We start from the raw sequence: 6,000 nt of genomic DNA, 5'->3' as shown, positions 1-6,000 counted from the left end.
CATAGTACCATCATATATATACATGTATATATATATTTCATGCTGAAAGGTGGGTCAGTGACTTGATTTATGACTTAAAGACTTGTGACTGTTTATATTTTATGCTGTATGTATCTCTATCTGTAGCTCTGGATGTTTCAACAACACAACTGAACCAATGCAAACTTTTTGCTTTCATAGCAGTGACATGTTCGCATCCACACATCCCCTCTCTAAGAGACTCTTGCCATCTCTTATGCTGATGGATTCTTGTCTATTGTCACACTTGCCTGATCATGCTGAAATAGCATGCTACTTGCTGTGCACTACCTGTATGACTCGGTGGTTCATTGCTTTTTCTGTTCTTTAGTTTGATTTTTTTTTTTCTGTTTAGAAACAGCACCAAATAAATGATTTCCCCTGATGATCTTTCTGTAGCAAGCAAGCATCTCATATACCTGATCCACTTCCATCTTTTCCTGATTCAGTATAATCTTTGTCTGTCCTTCTCTGACTTTGGTCTTCCTTATTTCCTGCCTATTATTTTTCTAGTTGCTTTTGTGAGACTCCAGGGAAAGACATCATCTTATTCCTCTCCTGTTTCACAGTACTGTCTGCTTTCTTGAAGTGTGCTGAAGCCTCTCCCCTGATGGTCTAGATCCCTGAAGCATCTGATTATGATTATGTGTTTGTCCTGACCTACTCTCTTTCATTCATTTCATACAATGATGACTCTCTTGGCCCATGGAAGAAATAGGCTGCACAGCTGTATGCAGGTGGAAAATATATTTTTTTCCCTTTCACAACATTAGCACTAAGAACAAAGGAACGTTATATTGTGTGTTTGCCACAAAATGAAACACATTTCTTCCCAGTTTTCATTTTTCTTCCTCTCCCTTTCTGTTCTCACCCTCTCCCCCTCCCCCCCCCTCCATTCTCTTTTCAGTCTTCAATGGCAAAAGAAAGAAAGACAGGGAGAAAGAAAAGGAGAAAGATTAACCAAAAGGATTTTGCAATACATATTTCTCATCTTTCTTAAAAACCTTTCAGTAAAAACATTTTAAAGCACTGTTTGTTGCTGTTTTTGATAATTAATTCTAATTTCTTCAGACAGAATCCCTTATTTGTGTATACACTCTGTCTCCTTTCTCCTGTAGGTCTGGATAGTCCACTTGAACCGCATTGCCCATAACATCAGGCGGACTCTGAATGGACTCTGAGGGCTCTAGCAGCAGATCTAGCTCTCAGACAATAAATTGCGGAGAATAGGATCTGTCACTTTATTCTTCAAAAGAAGACCTTTAATATCTTCCCTCTTCATATGGATTGCCATGTCACACTTGCATTCAAGGAAGTTTCTACAAATTTCTTCAAGTTTTTGCTACTGCTGCTGGGGCCTGATATTCAAGCTCCAATGACAAACCATTTGCTGATCTGCTCTTGATTATCTTTGCGACAGACTTTCACCCAGTATTCAAATACTCATGGCAAAATATGCTCTTTTTTTTCAGTCTTTGGCTTCCTGGCTGGCTTATAACAGGAAAGCCAAAAACCTGAGTCTGCTGTGTTTAAATTTTTTTTTTTTTTGCATTTCTCCATTACTGTTCCATTATATTTTGATTTCTGTTCTGATTTTAGAATGTGAAAATGTTGAATTTACAACATTTTACAATCCTCAGTTTCTATGAATAATTATATTTTAAAATTATTTCATAATATTAAGAAAGCAGGTACTACAGTTTCATTGTTGTTATTTTAGGGACACTAAAGAATTGTAAATGTTTAACGCACATCAGTGGAACTTAACAGGGGACTTGTAATGTTTTGCTCAATTGAGGGAAATAGTTTAGCCAATATCCGACAACATTCCAGTCTAACACTAACTGGCTGTTAGTCTGCCACCAAATAGATTTACAATGATAGCTTTTCCTTTCTCTGCAGGACAAAGCAAAATCTGAAATATCAGAGCTTCCCTCAGGACTGAAATTTCAGCTCTGATTTGCTGTAGTTCAAATCTTTTGGTTCCCAGTGTGGTGATCTGTCCCTGACTATATTCCATAAAATGCCCAACCAGCTGCAAGACAAGCAAATTGTGAAGGTTCTCCCTCAAGCTAATCCTGAATTACTAGAGTCAAGAGAGAGTCACATAATTTTTCACTTCTGATCATATTTCTTCTCTGCTCTACTTTTTGTACTTCTGTATCTATCTTACAGTTTTCATATGAGGTTCATGCAAAACTCATAATGAAAATAGAGTAGAGATCACAAGTAAGTGAGACCACTGGATTGTCAGAGAATACACTCTCCACTCTCAGTGAGAAATTCGGCCTGTGTTTAAGATAATGATTATTTTTATTTTTCAGGTTGCTCACTGCGTCCTGTCCTTTTGCAATATGCATTTTAAAAATACTGCTTTATTCTTCTGTGTGTAAGACTTCAGCAGAAAATAAGCCTCATCATCTAGCAGAAGAGAGGGAAGACTATGTAGTGATTGAAAGAGTGTGTCTGTTTCAAAGTAAGGAAATATATTTCCTTTCTTGTCTTAGTTAAGTTAACCTGTTGTTTGTGAAAATTATTAGCTGAAAATCTACTAGAGATGAGGAATTTTTCAAAAAATCATCAAGATTCCTCTCACAAGAAAGAGCAATGAATTGCCAGTAGCTGTTCTAGAAAATCAAAGCTGGTGTTCTGGAAGAATGAAAATTGAGGCTCAGGCCCATTTATGCCAGCATTAGTCCTCTTCCTCTGGGCTAGAACAAGAGAATAGGCTCATGCATCAGGAAGAGCATGAGAGTAGGAAATAGTAAGTATAAGAGTTATAAGTCATGCAGCTTCTCCTTTTGTCCCTTATGTGTCTGTTTTTGAGTTATGGCCATTTGGGAATGATTATTGCAAATATCAGGCATACTCATCCAAAACAGTGAGCAGTTGGAATTTTTTCTTTCTGAAAACAACACCGAGTTCATTTCTGTTCTTGAAAAGGAATGGAAATTAGAAGCTTTAACCGTAGCAGGTATGAATTAACAAACAGCTGGTGATACTGACTGGGGACCTGACCTGAAGTCTGCATGTAACGGTGTAAATGAAGGATGGGAGGGAAAGTTCCTGTATGATTGGCTTAGCAGATCTGAAAATGAACCCAAGCATACCAGAAGAAATACAGAGAAACAGATCACCGAGATTTGTACTAGTCAGGTAATCCAAATAATATAGAAAAGAAGTGATTTAATTTAATTATGTCTATTTATGCATTAGAGTGGTGATTCCTTCCCCATCTACAGGGACACACATACATAGGCAAAAAAAAAAAAAAAAAAGGCAAAAAGCTTGTTACACATAAGCTCTTTTGTTTTACTGAAAAGATATCCTGGGTTGTTCTCAAATACTTAAATAAGGTTGATGTTTATCTTCAGGCACCAAACACTATGAATAAATCAATGAATCTGCCTTTAGTTTAATCTTAGCGTGAATTTGCTATCCACCGTAGAAGCTGTTCAAGCTGTTGAGAAAACATAAGTATGTGACTGCGAAAAGGCTGTTCTTTAGTCTTCATGGTGAATCTTTTCTAAGCATATCAGTACATTTTCTTCTCTCTAGTTCACTTTGTAGAAACTCCTGATGCCACTTATTGAGAGAGCCTTATCCAAAACTTGTTAACTAAAGCCAGATTTTATAATAAAAGTGCAAAATGCAATAGGAATACAAGACTCTAAGACTTAGGCTAATGGTTTTGATATGGTCAAAGTTGGTTAGCGCTCAATAAACTGAACTAGAGCAAAAGTATACTACAAACTCATATGACCAAGGAAGAACATACTACCTCTTCATCTACCAGATTTTTGAATGTTTACGTATTTGCGTTTATTCATATTAGCAAATTTTTGTTTCAAGTTTTTGAGTAACTTTAAACACATAAAAATGTATGTACAATTGAGATCTCTTGGTATTAAAATAATGGTAATAAACAAGCAAATCCCAAAGAAGCAGTTTCTGCAAATATTTTAAAAGATGTGAGATTAAAAATGATAATAATAATACCATATTCCAAGTGCCATTTAACATTCAGTTGAAAGAACTCATGTCAGCTTCTTCTTTAATTCCCTCTAATAAATTGGTAAAAAATTAACACAGCAATTCAGGATGTTGAAGTAAAACAATGTCTCACAAATGTTGAGGTAAAAGAGAGTCCTTTTAAAGGCAGGGTGCTTCAAAGTCAACCATGGAAGATTTGAAAACATGCAATACTGTCAGTTGTGATGGGAAAGAAATCTGTAGGACAGTAGACCAGAAATGAGTGAAATCACTGGCATGTCTTGGTTCTCAACAAGACAATATGTAACTTTAAAAATTACATGTCTGTAAGTGATGAAGAGAATCACACAGCTAACAGTATTTACAATATAAAATAGAAAAATTAATAAAATGCATCCTTCTCTTTGATCTGGTAAAGTTTATGTAGAATTAAAATCATGATATTGGAGATTAATCAAAATACTTTTTTTTTTTTTTAAATAATTCCTATTCTGTGAGATCTAGGCTTTAATATATACTTCTCTCTCACACAGACACAATATTACATATGGAAAAAATGATTGAAGGCCATCAAGTCACAGAAAAAAGTGAGTTTGTAGAAAAACAGAGGAAGGAAATAGAGTGTTATTAAAGACAAATACATTTAAAAAATTTCCATAAATTTCCTCAAAAATCGATAAATAAAATTAGTTGAATCTTTCCATAAAATCTTAATCTAACAGAAGATATTCAATTTGAATGCTAAAATGTGGCAAAGACAAACACTGGAAAACAAAGCAGTATAGTGAGAGTTGTCAGGAAACCTAATTACAAGTGTTGTGAATGACAAGGTCTAGGATAATTAAACTTTGAATTTTTAATTGGAGTAAGGATAAGGCACCTGGCAAAATTATTCTGTGTAAAAATTCTTAATCTCAAACTGAATAGTCTATATTAGTTATCTCATAAAGGAACAGCTGAGATATTGCTAAGTCCATTGTCCTTATAGCACTGCTTAGGAAAATTTTGTATGCTGACATATGTGTGATGTTGTTTAATTATAATCACAAAGAAATTAATGCTCTATATACAAGAATACTTTTAAAGATATGAAAATCGTATGTTTTTAGTAAAAATTTTTTAGCTAAAATACTGGTTCTTGAAGTTGATGACAGCTAGAAAGTAGAGTGTGTTTAGAAAAAAAAATCATTTTTATAGTAACATTTTCTCAGAATGAAATGAAATATAAAGGGAAAACAAAGTGATGGTACACCGAAGAGTAATATATTAAAAACCAGAAGGAGTTCATTGTTCTACAATTCAAATATGTTACCTATGCTGCATGAAAAAGTCTAGTGCCTCTGCAGCATAAACCTACTTCATGCTATGGGAGTTACAGTTCTGAGACTGTCTTAAGGCTGCAGTGAGAATCTGCTAAAAGAGCAAAAATCAACATGTGCAGATGTTTCCATGGCTTTCTGCATGATCAGTGCAAGGAGAAGAGGCTACAGCGACAAGTATTCTCCACTTTGGTCTGGCGGGATCTGAGAAGATCTGAGACATGTTGAGTTTATGGTGGAGGAAAACTGATCTACAGCAATCTAGATGTTATTCTCAGAAAATAAGCTGGGAGAGACTTTGATGTGCACCCAGTACAGAAGTTACAACCCAAATCCCATTTCAGAGCACTGCTAATCTTAGCAGCAGAAACAGGGTGTGTACAGGGTTAAAAGAGTGACAAATCTACAAGAAAAAAAAAAAAAGTAACTGGAAAGATAGGTTGTGTTTCATCCAGAAAAGAGGAGACAGTTGAGCAATTTTTGCATCAGCAAATCCCAGAGAAATTCTTCAAGCTCTGAAAACAAAGGCACTGTTAAGAAATTGTAAGCTGATACAGGATAAATAGTTCTCTGGAAATTGAGATTAACCTCCTCTGAAAACAATTCCTTTGTTTTGGCTCAGGGATTTGATCCTGATTTATAAACATAGAGTACAATAATGAAGGAAAAA

The sequence above is a fragment of the Gallus gallus genome, chromosome 3, assembly GCF_016699485.2.
Source record: "Gallus gallus isolate bGalGal1 chromosome 3, bGalGal1.mat.broiler.GRCg7b, whole genome shotgun sequence".
Lineage (NCBI taxonomy): Eukaryota > Metazoa > Chordata > Aves > Galliformes > Phasianidae > Gallus > Gallus gallus.
This window is presented reverse-complemented; position numbering follows the sequence as displayed.